The 16,656-nt window shown below is 43.3% G+C and overlaps 1 protein-coding gene across 5 annotated transcripts in view; it reads right to left on the reverse strand.

The window, feature by feature from the left end:
* PPARA (peroxisome proliferator activated receptor alpha) overlaps positions 1-16,656 on the reverse strand; it is a 103,069-nt gene that overhangs the window by 54,370 nt on the left and 32,043 nt on the right. The window contains exon 1 of one of the 5 annotated variants that reach the window (XM_030915032.1): positions 12,703-12,787. The exons of 3 other annotated variants lie outside the window; for them this stretch is intronic. The gene's annotated coding sequence lies outside the window, so the exon portion shown is untranslated. Of the gene's footprint in view, positions 1-12,702; positions 12,788-16,656 lie in introns of those variants that run through there. One more of the 5 variants, XM_030915030.1, reaches the window with a different exon arrangement.

Here is a 16,656-nt window from a genome sequence, read left to right on the forward strand (position 1 = left end):
ACTCTGAAACTTAATGGCTTATAACTACAACCATTTTATGTGTTCACAATTCTGTGGGTCAGCAAATTTGGCTGAGCTCAGCCAGGTGGCTCTTCTGCTGGTCTGACCTGGGATCCTGGGATAATTCACATAGCTGTGGTCATTTGGTGGCTCAGCTATGGCTGGATGGCCTCAGTCACATGTCTGGTGGCTGGTGCCAGGCTGCTGGTTAGGCATTTCTCACCATGAAGTTTTTCATCCTCACAGAGGCCACCTCAGGCTTCTCAGATGGTGGCAGCATTCCAAGAGGGTGAATGTGGACTCTGCAAGGTCTCTTAAGGTAGACCTCATTTGTAAGTTAGGCAGTGTCCTTTCTATTACATTCTCTGAGTCAAAGCAAGTCACAAGGCAAGCCCAGATCCAAGGGGTGGGGAAACAAACTCTACCTCTTGATGGGAAGAGACTCAAAGAACTTGTGATCATTTTTGATCCACCTCAAGGGAGAAGTGGCAAGAGGTGAGTCTGCAGAGGTAGGAGAGGCCGGCAGTGCCAATCATGGTGCGTTGTTAATCCCCATGTTTAGGAGTTTCAATTTCATCCTAAAACAATGAGGAGCTACAGAAGACTATTGAGGGGAAGTGTGACGTGATCAGATTTGCATCAGGATTGTCTGGATGGCAAGGAGGAATCCAGACTCAAAGGGAACAAGATTAGAAGCAGGAAAACTCCTTACGGGGCTGTTGTAACTGTCCCAATAAGAGATGATGACAGCCCTGGGGACTGACACAAGAGGCAGGAGGACTGCGAGATGAAGAGCTGACCCTGACAACTGGCAGCTGCCTGGACCAGGGACCTGGGACAGAGTCTAGGATGAATGTATGCTCTGGCTTGGGTCACTGGGCAGAGGAGGTGGTACCCACGAAATTCGGAATAGAAAGAGAAGGAGGGCAGGTTTTGAGCTTGGAGAGAAGGGATTACAGGTATGAGCCACTGCAGCTGGCCATGAGTTCAGCTTTAAACAGGTGTTTAAGGTACCTGAGGCTTGGCCTCTGTAAGCCAGGTCTTCTCTTCTGAGAAGCAATGATGATGCTCACAGTGTTCACCTCATAGGGGTTCTTAGCAGCAGCAGCAGTGCCTAGAGAGGCTGCAAGGCCAACCTCAGGGGAAGGCAGTGCTATGACCTTGAAAACGTCACCACATACAGTAGATATCCCTTATCCATGATTTCACTTTCCTTGGTTTTAGTTACCCCCAGTACAGTACAATGAGATATTCTGAGAGAGAGAGAGGAAGAAACCCTTTTGTTACAGTGTATGTTATAATTGTTCTATTTTATTATCATTGTTGTTAGTCTCCTACTGTGCCTAATTTATAGATTAACTTTATCATAGATATGCATATATAGGGAAAAACATAGCATATATAGGGTTTGATACTATCTGAGGCTTTAGGTATCCACTGTGGGGGCTTGGAATATATCCTCCTTGGATAAGGGGGACGCACTGCACATTTCTTTGAACCTCAGTTTCTTTCTTTTCTTTTTCCTTTTTCTTTCTTTTCTTTTCTTTTTTTTTTTTTTTTTTGAGACAGAGTCTTGTTCTCTCGCCTACCCTGGAGTGCAGTGGCGTGATCTCAGCTCACTGAAACCTCCGCCTCCTGGGTTCAGGCGTGAGCCACTACGCCTGGCTGAACCTCAGTTTCAATAACTGTAAACTTAGGTTAATGACAGCTACATGGCCAGGTGGTTCAAGATGTCTACCGAGTAATGGTCACATGGTGCTGCCCCTTCCTCCCTTCTTGCTCTCCCAGCCCCCAGCCCACGCCTTCATCCTTGAACCATGCTCTTCTCCCTACCCGGCTGGTCTTCCTAAACGATAACATCTACAAAGGCAGGACCACACCTTCTTCAAGTGTGTTACACAAATACACCCCTGAATAAATTGAGCTGAACCAGAAAGCGCAGAGGAAGAGGAAAATTAGACTTATGTGAGACCTCACGAGTAACCAAGACAATGCCTGAGACATGTCAAGGACTTCACATTACTTAAAACAAAATGATGGCCGGGTGCGGTGGCTCAAGCCTGTAATCCCAGCACTCTGGGAGGCCGAGACGGGTGGATCACGAGGTCAGGAGATCGAGACCATCCTGGCTAACACGGTGAAACCCCGTCTCTACTACAAAATACAAAAACTACCCGGGCGAGGTGGCGGGCGCCTGTAGTCCCAGCTACTCGGGAGGCTGAGGCAGGAGAATGGCATAAACCCGGGAGGCGGAGCTTGCAGTGAGCCGAGATCGGGCCACTGCACTCCAGCCCGGGCGACAGAGCGAGACTCCGTCTCAAAAAAAAAACAAAAAACAAAACAAAACAAAAAAAAAATGATGCAATGTGCTGCAAATTATTCAAGGTTGGCTGATGGCATCGGTCTACAAATGTAAGTCTACACTGCCAATCCTGTGGTATCTAAATTCTCAACAAATATGCCACATTGGTTTTATTTATTTATTTATTTATTTTGAGACGGAGTCTCGCTCTGTCGCCCAGGCTGGAGTGGAGTGCAGTGGTGTGATCTCAGCTCACTGCAAGCTCCGCCTCCCGGGTTCATGCCATTCTCCCGCCTCAGCCTCCGAGTAGCTGGGACTACAGGCGCCCGCCACCATGCCCGGCTAATTTTTCGTATTTTTAGTAGAGACAGGGTTTCACCGTGTTAGCCAGGATGGTCTCGATCTCCTGACCTCGTGATCCGCCCGCCTCGGCCTCCCAAAGTGCTGGGATTACAGGCTTGAGCCACCGCGCCCGGCCGCCACATTGGTTTTAAAGGAAAGAGAAAAGGCCCTTTCCCTTTAACTTCTAGGGACCAACTCAGGGAAGTCAAAATTTGCTCAAGACCAAGAGGAACCAACCAAGTAGAAAGATAATCCCTTCTGCAATAGTCCTATATGCTGAAGGTTAGTTTTGTTTTATGGTTTCAGGGATAAGAGATGTGTGTGTGTGTATATATATATATATTTTTTATTTTTTTATTTTTTTGAGACGGAAACACACTTTGCTGCCCAGGCTGTAGTGTAGTGGCGTGATCTCAGCTTACTGCAACCTCTGCCTCCTGGGTTCAAGTGATTCTCCTGCCTCAGCCTCCCGAGTAGCTGGCATTACAGGCGGCCACCAGCATACCTGGCTGATTTTTGTATTTTTAGTAGAGATGGGGTTTTACCATGTTGGTTAGGCTGGTCTTGAACTGCTGACCTCAGGCGATCCACCCGCCTCAGCTTCCCAAAGTGCCGGAATTACAGATGTGAGCCACCGCGCCCGGCCAGAGATGGTATATTTTTAAACCTCTCTCCTTGAGCTTTCTTGTTCAGTTTTTAGATTAAGCCAACAGTATCGTCTTTTGCCAGAGCAGACAAGTTCTGAACGTACTTTGGCTTCTTCAAAGTCTGATGAAAAACAACAACAACAGAGGGGAACAGGGTCAACCACAGAGTTTTAAAATGAGGCCACTCCAAGTTCAAATGATCCTCGCTCTAGAAAGTTACGAGAAATGGGAGACATCAGCACGTTCTGATGAGAGTCATGTAGAAATACGGCACTCATGAAAAAGGAAGAGTATGCTATCAAAAGAGACATTCAGAGAACAAGAACTTTTCTAGGGAATTACACAACCAATTGCAAACCTAATAGAAGGGTTGGAAGATAATGGCCCCAATCTCACAGAAAGTAGAGTGAAAACAGATGGAACATGGGAGAAGCAAGAGAAGTAAGAGAGGACCAGTCCCGGAGGCAAACTCATCCAAGTAACAAGAGCTCCAAAGAGCAGGAAGCAAGAACACGGAGCAGGGGAAACCACCAACCAATGCATTCAAGATAATTTCTCAGAAACGATGGGCATGAATTTCCAGGTTGCAAGGGCCCACCAGGGACTCAACAGAATGGATGAATACACACACACAGATGGTCACTCACTGGGAAATTCCAGATGATGCTGGAGACAAAGAGAAGATCCTACAAGCTTTCTGAGAGGGAAAAACATGTTGCACACAAAGGATCCAATAGAAAACTTTTTTATTTTTATTTTTTTGAGATGGAGTCTTGCTCTGTCACGTAGGCTGGAGTACAGTGACATAATCTCAGCTCACTGCAACCTCCGCCTCTCAGGTTCAAGCAATTCTCATGCCTCAGCCTCCCTAGTAGCTGGGACTACAGGCATGCACCACCACACCTGGCTAATTTTTATATTTTTTGTAGAGAAGGGGTTTCACCATATTGGCCAGGCTGGTCTTGAACTCCTGACCTCAGGTAACCCACCTGCCTCAGCCTCCCAAATTGCTGAGATTACAGGTGAGAGCCACCGTGCCTGGCCAAATAGAATACTTTTGAATTTCCCAACAGCAACATAGGAAGTGAAAGACAACAGTTGGAAACCTTCTAAATGTGAGAGGAAACTGGCTTCTGACCCCATAGACCTATATTCAGAGAGGCCCTCCATTAGGTGCAAGGGTAGCAAAGCTCCTGTTTTCCCCATTAGCGTAACTAAAAGATAACTGTGTCTCTCTCTCTGAGATTCTGGACTCCGTCTCCCCATGGTACTCGGTACTTCTCTCCTATTGTGGTAATTATTGGTGAACATGGTTTCTTACGATGTTTTAGAAGGTAACTCATGGCACCTTTTTTGTTTTGTTTTGTTTTGTTTTGTTTTGTTTTTGAGATGGAGTCTCGCTCTGTCGCCCAGGCTGGAGTGCAGTGGCCCGATCTTGGCTCACTGCAAGCTCCGCCTCCCGGGTTCACGGCATTCTCCTGCCTCAGCCTCCCGAGTAGCTGGGACCACAGGCGCCCGCCACCTCGCCCGGCTAGTTTTGTTTTGTATTTTTTTAGTAGAGACGGGGTTTCACAGTGTTAGCCAGGATGGCCTCGATCTCCTGACCTCGTGATCCACCCGCCTCGGCCTCCCAAAGTGCTGGGATTACAGACGTGAGCCACCGCGCCCAGCCTCATGGCACCTTTTCTAGACATCCAACTTGCAGTGGTGTGTTACAGGTTGCTTGTATTTAATTTGCACTACAATATTATTGTTATATAACAAGCAAGTCATCATCAAATCATCTTCAGCCATTTTTCAGCTCCAACCCTGCAATAAATTAGAGATATTGATAATGATAGTGGTGCCAGCTAACACTTTTTGAGCCCTTATCATATGCCAGGAACTGTCATAAATAAGCACCTAATGCACATTAACTCACTTCCTAGTAACAGCAATCCCATGAAGCAGGCATTACCATTATGTTTACTTTACAGATGAGAAAACTGAAGCACAGACAGGTTACCACAACATGCCCTGGGGCACAGAACCACCGGAACCAGGTTTTGATCTCAGGCAGCAAGCCTCTAGTTTCTGCTTCTAACTACCACGTTATAATCCTCTGTGTGGTTTACTGTATGTCATCTCCCAGTGTGAACATTTCTCACATTTCTCAACTTTACATCCAACCGTCAATGATCTAGACATGTGATAATTTAGCTTTTTTTTTTTTTTTTTTTGAGACAGGGTTTCACTCTTTCACTTAGGCTGGAGGGCCATGGTGCAATCACAGCTCAATGCAATGTCGACCTCACAGGCTCAGGTGATCCTCCCACCTCAGCCTCCCGGGTAACTGGGACCACAGGCACACACCACCATGCCCGGCTAATTTTTCTATTTTTTGTATAGACAGGGTTTCACTGTGCTGCCCAGGCTGGTCTCAAACTCCTGAACTCAAGTGATCTGCCCTCCTTGGCCCCGCAAAGTGCTGGGACCACAGGCGTGAACCATTGCGCCTGACACGATAATCCAGATTCTGAATTACCCACAAGTTGTTTTTCCTTCCCAGTTTATCTGTGTTGAGTAGATGCTCCTCTCAGTGAATATAACTCTCTGTTGGAGTCTTTAGTAAAGTTTAGAGATGAGGGAAAATGTAGTATTATTCTAATGTGTTTTTAAAGCAAAGACTAGAAGTTTAAACTAATGACAAATTGAAATGTGAGGATTTCCTGAACTCTTGCTGCTCATGCTGCTAAACGAGTGTGTGTTCAGTGGAGAATTACCTGTCTACTCATTTAGCAGATGGAGTCATTTCTGTAAGCATCGCCGCATTGGGGCACCAGAGTCTGGATCCTCAGATGAGGATCTCAGAGCCAAGGCCCCAGTTCTAGTGCTTATTCCAAGCCAACTTTTTTCATTTAAAAAACAGCTTTATGGGCCCAGTGCGGTGGCTCATGCCTGTAATCCCAACACTTTGGGAGGTCAAGGTGGGTGAATCACCTGAGGTCAGGAGTTCGAGACCAGACTGGCTATCACGGTGGAACCCCGTCTTTACTAAAAATACAAAAATTAGCTGGGCATGGTGGCGTATGCCTGTAGTCTCAGCTACTTGGTAGGCTGAGGCACGAGAATCACTTGAACCCAGGAGGCAGAGGTTGCAGTGAGCTGAGATTGTGCCACTGCGCTCCAGCCTGGACGACTGAGCAAGAAAATAAAAATAAAACAACAAAAGAAACAGCTTTACGGACATGTAACTAGCATACAATAATCTGTACATATTTAAAGTGTACAAATTTGATTTTTTTATGGCCATATGTATAAACCTGTGAAACCACCATCACAGCCAAGACAGTACACAGACCTATCATCCTCAAAGTGCTCCTGTGCCTGTCTAATCTCTCCCTCTTGCCCCTCCATGCCCACTGTCAGTGGTCTGCTTCCTGTCATTACATATTAGTTTGTATATAAATAGAATAGTTTGTATATATAAATAGTTTTATATAAATAGAATCAAGCAGTATGTATTATACTTGTTTATCCTGGCTTCTTTCACTTCTCACAATTATTTCAGCATTCATCCATGTTGTTATGGGTATTCATAGGTCATTCCTTTTTATTGCAAAGTAATACTCCATTGTATAGATAACCACAGTTTGAGAATGTATTCACCTATTAATGGCATCTGAATTGTTTCCCAGTCTGGGCTATTATAAATAAAGCAGTTATAGACATTCAGGACTAGGTTCTGTATGGAATATATGCTTTCTTTTTTCTTGGCCAAATACTTAGGAGTGGGATTGCCAGATCTCACAGTAGGCATTTGTTTAACTTTATAAGAAACATGGCCGGGCGCGGTGGCTCAAGCCTGTAATCCCAGCACTTTGGGAGGCCGAGACGGGTGGATCACGAGGTCAGGAGATCGAGACCATCCTGGCTAACACGGTGAAACCCCGTCTCTACTAAAAATACAAAAACTAGCCGGGCGAAGTGGCGGGCGCCTGTGGTCCCAGCTACTCGGGAGGCTGAGGCAGGAGAATGGCGTAAACCCGGGAGGCGGAGCTTGCAGTGAGCTGAGATCCGGCCACTGCACTCCAGCCCCGGCGACAGAGTGAGACTCTGCCTCAAAAAAAAAAAAAAAAAAAAAAAAGAAACTGCCTGCTGGGCATGGTGGTTCACGCCTGGAATCCCAGCACTTTGGGAGGCTGAGGTGGGCGGATTGTCTGAGGTCAGGAGTTCAAGACCAGCCTGGCCAACGTGGCAAAACCCCATCTCTACTAAAAGTTAAAAAAAAAAAATTAGCCAGGTGTGGTGGTACACACTTGTAGTCCCAGCTACTCAGGAAGCTGAGGCAGGAGAATCACTTGATCCCGGTGAAGTAGAACAGGCTTTTCCTAATTTTCCTGTGGCTTTTTCTTTCCACCTGAGGTGTCTGGTGAAGGGGGCCCTCTAACTACCTTAGGTTCGGCTCGGGTCACTAGAGTCTTACAGTAAGTTGCCAGACAAGGCTGGAACCATTTGGGGCATGTTTGGACTGCGATCATCCAGGAACTGATGTATGGGAACTGATCTGGATGCCCAGGCTGTCCTCCAACTGTGGTCACTACCCTAAATACATGGCCAATCATTTCCCTATCTATTGTCCCCTTGGCTGGCCAGCCGACATTAAAAGAAGGCCATTCCACTTCACACAGAACCCTCAATCTTTGGGGGGACAACTTAATTCCATAATCCCCAGCAAAACCTTTCTTAAAATTCTTTAACATGCACTCCAGTTTCGATGCTTTTCCTCCCATCCCACCCTTTGCGATGCACACTCACACTCACTTTCGTTCCAGACTGACCAGACTGGGTCCTAGTATGGGAGTTTCAGGTGTTGCTTAGCTAGGGAGAGTACCTTACTCCCGCCACAGACTGCTGCAGCCATGGGGCAGCTCCTGTCAGCCGTATGCGATGCCCTAGTTCTGGTCAATCCCACACTTGCCTCAAAGCACACAGTCCATGCTAAGAGATCTGTCTCCCCATGTCACGCCCCATATTGGTCCCTCCCAGAACCATCTCTTTCACACTCTTTCACACACCTCACTGCTCCCAGTTCCCAATCCTTAGTCAAGGCAGCAAGCCACTCTTGCCACTTTTGGTTTCTTTCCTGACCACCTTAGCAAGCCATTCTCACGTCCTGCATTGGCTAAGGTGTAAGTTTCATCCGAATCAGTTAGCCACTCTCACTGTCCCCAGCCCCTCTGGGTCGAGGCAACATGGCGAAACCCTGTCATCCGAATAAGTGAGCTACTCTCACTGTCCCCAGCCCCTCTGGGTCTAGGCAACGTGGCGAAACCCTGTCATCCAAATTGGTGAGCTACTCTCGCCATCCCCAGCCCCTGCTGGAACCATCCTGCAACCCCTTTATAGGTTCCATTTCGCCGTCTGGGAAAGACACCAGGACGCGGGAAAGCCGATCTCCTTTCTGGGCTGAAGTCCTCCTGTTGGTACCAAAGTCCCAGTCCTCCCTCGACCTGGGGCTCCAGTCCCACAGGCAAGGCAGACAGAAAATCTGCCATCTCCAATCCTGGACGAGCCCCCAGAAAATGTAGTGGGAAATCAGAGAACTAGAACGATCGATGGGGTTCAGGAGGATTTAGTTAAGGTGTACACTGGCTCAGTGGACTTGCATCCAGAAAATCCGAGCACCAAACAAAGAAGGCAAGTGCCTTTTATGCATCTTGAGGCGGTAAATATGTGAGGCAGGAAGCAAGCATACAGAAGTGAGAATAAAGGCCATTACCATCTTGTGATATTCTTCTGACATGCCTTACATCTTAAGAAAAACACGTTTTGCAGCTTAAGCTTATCTGCCTTGTGAACTTGCAGCTGTGTGGGAAAAACAGGAATTTACAGAATTTACAAAATATGTGGAGGTTAGATAAGGTTAATGTTTCACACAAGGAAAATTAATATTCTTTCTTAAGTCTAACTTCAGTCAGGGGGTGGTTACTTAAAACCTTTCAGTCTGGGCCTAAACAGCATTCTTATTAAAGAAACTATCATTATTTCTATTACTATTAATGCTATTGTTACCTTAATTATCATTTTTCTACTTCACTGGGAGGCAGAGGTTGCAGTGAGCTGAGATCCGGCCACTGCACTCCAGCCTGGAAGACAGAGCAAGACTCCATCTCAAAAAAAAAAAAAAAAAAAGAAAGAAAGAAAGAAGGAAACTGCCAACCTGTTTTTCAATGTGTTTGTATCATTTTACCTTCCTATCAGCAGGGATGAGAGTTCTAGTTCCTGCACCTCATGGCTAATGTTTGGTATGGTCAACCTTTCTAATTTTGACCATTCACATGGGCATGTAGCGGTATCATACCACCACTGTGTAAGTTGTAGAACATTAGCATGGGGACTGCAGGTTTCATCTGCATTGCCCTGATGACTGATAACATTGAGAATTTTTCACATGCTTATTTGCTATTCATCTATCTTCTTTGATGATCTGCTTGTTCAGATCTCTTGCCCATTTTTAAAACTGGGTTATTTCCTTCCAGGTGAGTTTTGAGACTTCTGTCTGTCTTCCAGCTACAATACCTTGATCAGGCAAATGCTTTTCGAATATTTCTTCCCAATGAGTAACTTGTGTTTTCATTCTCCTAAAACTGTCTTTTAAACAGTAAAAGTTTCATTTTGATGAAGTTCAATTTATTGATTTTTTTTCTTTATACATAGATTGTGTTCTTGGTGTCATATCTATGAAATCTTTGCCTAACCCAAGGTCACAAAGATTTTTCTCCTGTGTTTTCTTCTAGAAGTTTTATAATTTTACGTTTTACCTTTAGATCTCTGATCTATTTTGAGTTAATTTTTGTGTACGACATGAGGCATGGGTCAAAGTTCATTTTGGGCACATGGATAACCAATTGTACCAGCACCATTTATTGAAAAGACTGTCCTTTCTCTACCAAATTGTCTTTGTACCTGTGTCAAAATCCAGTTGTTTTTTTAAGTAAGAAATGAATGTGGGGTGGCCGGGTGCAGTGGCTCATGCCTATAATCCCAGCACTTTGGGAGGCCGAGATGGGCAGATCACGAGGTCAGGAGATTGAGACCGTCCTGGCTAACACTGTGAAACTCTGACTCTACTGAAAAAAATACAAAGAAAATTAGCCAGGTGTGGTGGCAGGCACCTGTAGTCCCAGCCTACTTGGGAGGCTGAGGCAGGAGAATGGCGTGAATCTGGGAGGCGGAGCTTGTAGTGAGCCGAGATCAAGCTGCTGCACTCCAGCCTGGGCGACAGAGCGAGACTCCGTCTCAAAAAAAAAAAAAAAAAAAAAAAAAAATGTGGGATTTAATCAAATGCTTTTTCTGCATCTACTAAGATGATCATATGGTTTTTCTTTTTCATCCTGTTAACATGGTGAGTTACATTAATTTTTGATTATCAAGCCATTTGGCATTTCCTGGGATGAACCCTACTGGTTATGTGTAATATTTGCTGTACTTTGAATGTGTCCCCCACATTTCATGTGCTGGAAACTTAGTTTCCAAATTCACATGTTGACAGCATTTGAAGGTAGCCTTTGGGAGAATTATAAGATCATCAGGGTGGGGTCCCCATGATAGGACTGGTGACTTTATAAGAAGAGGAAGCCCTGACCTGACAGGCTCTTTGCCTTGCTTCACGTCACGATCCAGCAGGAAGGCCCTAACCGGATGCCAGTACCATGCTCTCGGACTCATTAGGTACATACCTGAGATTCCGATCTATCTCACTGTATATACCTCTGAGATTCTGATCTATCTCACTGTGTATACACCCGAGCTTCTGATCTATCTCATTGGTACATACCTGATAATCTGATATGGCTTCTTGTGTTTATGCCCAAGATTCTGATATACCTTCCTCTCCTAACAAACACTCAAATTCCTGCACTGTTCCTGGCTCTGTGTGAGCACCAGGCACCCTTCTTGGCTGGCACAAGTGCTGGGCACTGTTCCTTCTAACCTTCTCAGATGCTTCTTTTCCTGGCCTCAAGTAGTTCTGCTCATATGCACGCACCAAGCAGTACTTTGGTAGATCTCTGAAGTCCCTCTGTATATGGTTTGCACCTCTAATACTTTGCCTTGGATAATCTACACACCATGGTCTCCCTGGACTCTCAGCTCTATTTTGTCAGCTGAAGAAGTCTGCCAAGATCTGCCTCAGTTTCCCCTCTCCCTGCACTGCAGCCTGGAAACTCTCAAGCCACTCCTCTCACCTTGTTTGTCTTACAACCATCAGTGCCCTTCACTGCCTGATGTCCAGCATCTTGAAGAACATTGTTTCATGTCTTTGTATGCAGGTTTGGTTGTCTCAGATGAGAAGATAAGTCATTGCCTGTTATTCTATCCTGGATGAGGGAGTCTGTAATTTCTATAGGCATAATAAATTGGTTACAAGGCCACAGACAGTATATTTCTTAATCGTTTAAAACTCATGTCACCTTCTGACAGATAGAAGGATTTCATGTTTTCATTTAATATTGTTTTAAATTTCAAAGCAGATGAACTGTTAGACTATACTTTTGAAATCTACCACCTCCTTACGAGTCCTAAAATGCCTCTTTGGGTATGTGCCTGAGGTTCTGATACAGCTCCTTGGCTATATGCCCTGGACTGTGATAGACCTCCTTAGATCTATACCCAAAATTCTGCTATACCTCCCTGGGTATAAACCTGAGATCCTGATATAAATCCTTAGCTAGATACTTAAAGCCCTAATATGCCTTCTTGAGTACGTACCTGAGACTCTGCTATACCTCTTTGGGTAAATACCCAAGATTCTGATATACCTCACTGGTTACACACCTGAGGTTCTCATCTGTCTCACTGGGTACACACCTGTGGTTCTGACCTGTCTCACTGGGTACATGCCTGAGGTTCTGATCTATCTCATTGGTGTACACCTGAGGTTCTGATATGGCTCCTTAGTTTATGCCCAAGATTCTGATATACTGCTCTCTCTTCATAAAAACTCAAATCCCTGCTGCAACTCAATACTGGGATGTATTCCAAAACTAAGACTATATAAGACTGTTTGAAGTTCACTTTGAATCTTGGAGGATATGATACTATATATATATATTTTTTTTGAGGTGGAGTCTTGTTCTGTTGTCCCGGCTGGACTGCAGTGGCATGATCTCGGCTCACTGCAACCTCTGCCTCCCGGGTTCAAGCAATTATCCTACCTCCGCCTCCGATACTATCAAATTTTCACACAAAATATTGCCATCCGTCCTGACATAGACACAATGTTAGGATTAATTAATGCTCAATAAAATAGTAAAGGAAGAACTCTAATAGGCTACTAAACAGATTCTTTTTAAAAGTGTTAAAAGGATCACCTAATGATAACAGAATTCATCCACTAGGAAGACATGATGGTCCTAAATGTGTATGTACCTCTTATCTATGAACCAGGAAGCAAGTCCTCACCTGACACTGAATCTGCTGGCACTTTGGTCTTGAACTTCCCAGTCTCCAGAACTGTGAGAGAGAAATTTCTGTCGTTTACAAATCACCCAGTTTATGGTATTTTGTTATAGCAGCTTGAATGGACTAAGACACCATTCAACAACCAGAATATACTTTTTTCCCTAAAAGCCCATGGAACATTCACCTAGACAGACCACATCTTTGGCCATTAAACAAACCTCAACAAAGAAAATAATTTTCAATTTAAAAGAATTGAAGCCATACAGAGTATATAATCTAATAACAATGAACTTAAATGATAATAACAGGAAAACAATAGGACCATCTCTAAATGTTTTAAAATTCAACAATACACTTCTAAATAATCCATGGGTCAAGAGTGAAGTCTCGGCCGGGCGCGGTGGCTCAAGCCTGTAATCCCAGCACTTTGGGAGGCCGAGACGGGCGGATCACGAGGTCAGGAGATCGAGACCATCCTGGCTAATACGGTGAAACCCCGTCTCTACTAAAAAATACAAAAAACTAGCCGGGCGATGAGGCGGGCGCCTGTAGTCCCAGCTACTCGGGAGGCTGAGGCAGGAGAATGGCGTGAACCCGGGAGGTGGAGCTTGCAGTGAGCTGAGATCCGGCCACTGCACTCCAGCCTGGGCGGCAGAGCAAGACTCCGTCTCAAAAAAAAAAAAAAAAAAAAAAAAAGAAAAAAAAAGAGTGAAGTCTCAAGGAAAATTTTAAAATACATAGAACTGGGCTGGCGATGGTAGCTCACGCCTGTAATCCCAGTACTTTGGGAGGCTGAGGCGGGTGGATCACCTGAGATCAGGAGTTTGAGACCAGCCTGGCTAACATGGTGAAACTCCGTCTCTACTAAAAATACAAAAATTAACCAGGTGTGGTGGTGCACACCTGTAATCCCAGTTACCTGGGAGGCAGAGACAGGAGGATTGTTTGGACCCAGGAGGCAGACATTGCAGTGAGTTGAGATCGCACCGTTGCACTTCAGCCTGGGTGACACAGCGAGACTGTCTCAAAAAAAACAAAAAACAAAAAACAAAAACAAAAAACCCAAAACAAAAAACATTAAAAAACAAAAAACAGAACTGAATAAAAATAAAGCTACAACATACAACAGCATATGGGATGCGGCAAGAGCAGCACCGAGAGAGAAATTTGTATTACTAAATGTTTGCAATAGGGAAGACGAACAATCTCAAAACAATAATCTAAATTCCTACATCAAGAAACTAGAAAAATAATAGCAAAATAAACCAAAGCAAACAGAAGGAAGGAAATAATAAAGAAGAACAATCAATGAAATGGAAATTGAGAGAACAATTGAGAGAATAAATGAAACGAAAAGCTGGTTTTTTGAAAAAAAACATTAAAATTGATAAAACTGCAGCAAAACTGACAAAAATAAAAACAGACAAGACATAAATCACCAACATCAAGAATGAAACAGGATATTACTACAGATCCTGCAATCAGTATAAGAAACTATACAAACAAATTTGAGCTAGTGAATTCTACAAATAAGAAATAGATCAATTACTCAAAAGCTACTAACTACCCAATTTAACCAAGATAAAATAAATAGTTTTAATAGCTTTATAACCATTTAAAAGTTGAATCTGTGATTTTAAAATCTCTTAAAAAATAAATTCCCAGGCCCAGATGGAAGAATTCTACCAAACACGTAAAGAAGAAATACCACCACACCAGTTGTATATAATCTCTTCCAAAAAAAGTGGAAGAGGAGGAAATACTTCCCAATTTATTTTCATGAAACTAATATTACTCTGACAACAAAACTCGACAAAGCCAATAGAAAATAGAGAAAACGACAGACCAATTTTGCTCAAGAACTTAGACATGAAAGTATTCAACAAAATATGAACAAATCAAATCCAACAATGTATAAAAAGAATTATTTACCATGACCAACTAAGACTCATTCCAGGTATGCAAGGCTACTTTAACATTGGAAAATCAATCAATGTAATCCACCATGTCAACAGGCTACAGAAGAAAAATCATTTGATCATACTCATTGACACAGAAAAGGTATTTGACAAACTATAATACCCACTCATGATAAAAACTCTCAACATGTTTGGAAAAGCTTTCTCTCAACTAGAAAAAGAACATCTGCAAAAACCTACAGCTAACGTATCCTCAACGAAGAAAGACTGAATGTTTTCCTAGTAAGATCAGGAGCAGGGCCAGGATATCCACCTTCACCACTCTTCCTCAACATAGTGATGGAAGTTCTAACTACTGTAATAAGGCAGGAATAAAAGGCACATCGATAAGAAGAAAGAAATGAAAGTCCCCATTGGCAATGACATGAAAATCCTTAGGAATCTACAAAAACCCTCTTGGAACTAAGAAATGAATACAGCAAGACTGTAAGATCAGCATGCAAAAATAAATTGCATTTCTATCTACTAACAACAAACATGCAGACATAAAAGTTAAAAACAACATCATTTGCAATCACTCCAAAGAAAATGAAATATTTAGGTATTTATTACCTAACAAAACATATAGAGGGATCTATATACAGTATACAGGATCTGTATACTGAAAATTACAAAATGCTGCTGGAAAAAAATCAAAGAAAGCTGGGTGTGATGGCTCATGCCTATAATCCCAGCACTTTGGGAGGATCCTTTAAGGCCATGAGTTTAAGACCAGCTTGGGCGACAAACGAGACCCCATCTCTACAAAATAAATAAATAAATAGGAAAAAAAATTAGCCAGGTGTGGTAGAGTGTACCTGTAGCTCCAGTTACTCAGGAGACTGAGGCAGGAGGGTTACTTCAGCCCAAGAGTTCAAGGCTGCAGTGAGCCACGATCATACCACTGTACTCTAGCCTGGGTGAGGGAGTGAGATCCTGCCTCAAACTAAAAAAAAAAAAAATCAAAAAAGAAACTACCATGCTCATGGACTGAAAGACTCAACATAATAAAGATGTTAATTCTCCTCAAGTTGATCTGTAGGTTTAGTGTAATTCCTATCAAAATCCCAGTAATAGTTTTTATAGATCTAGATAAGCTTACTCTTAAATTTACACAGAAAGGCATGGCACAAGCCCTAGAAGGGCTAAAACAATCAGCAAAGAAGTATAAAGTGGGAGAAACCACTCTACTAAATAGTAAGACCTGCTCAGTAATAAAGACAGCGTGGTACTGGTGAAGGAACAGACACATACATCAATGGAACACACTAAAAACCCTCAAACAGATCAACACAAATAGACCCAACTGATTTTGGACAGAGGTGCAAAATTCCCTAAGGAATGATAACCTTTCAAAAACTGCTGCTGGAGCAACTGGATATCCATTGGGGTAGCAGGAAAAGAACCTCAAACTAAGTCTTACATCTTAAAAAGAATTAATTTAAAATGGATCATGGACCTAAATATCTGACAAAGGACAGTATCTTGCGTATGTAAAAATTTTCAAGACTAAACAATAAAAAAAACCCCAAACAATCCAATTAGATAATGAGCAAAAGACATTGCTCACGAGGATACACAAATGGCAAATAAGTACATGAAAAGATATTTAACACCATAAGCCACTGGGGAAAGGCAAACTAGAACCACGATGAGGTATCACTGCACACCTATCAAATGGCTAAAATAAAGAATAGTGATAACACCAAACGCTGGAAAGGACCTAGACATACATTCCTGGTGGGAATGTAAAATAGTACAGCCACTCTAGAAAAGTTTGGCAGTTTTTAAAAATAAAACTAAACATGAAACTACCATATGATCCAGCAAGTACACTCTTGGGCAGTTATCCGAGTGAAATGAAACTTATGTTCACACGAAAACTTGTATACACACCAAGAGAACAGATAACAAATAAAGGCAAATAAATTGGACTCAAAATTTAAAGCTTTTGTGCCACAAA

Source organism: Rhinopithecus roxellana, chromosome 13 (assembly GCF_007565055.1).
Source record: "Rhinopithecus roxellana isolate Shanxi Qingling chromosome 13, ASM756505v1, whole genome shotgun sequence".
Classification (NCBI taxonomy): Eukaryota; Metazoa; Chordata; class Mammalia; order Primates; family Cercopithecidae; genus Rhinopithecus; species Rhinopithecus roxellana.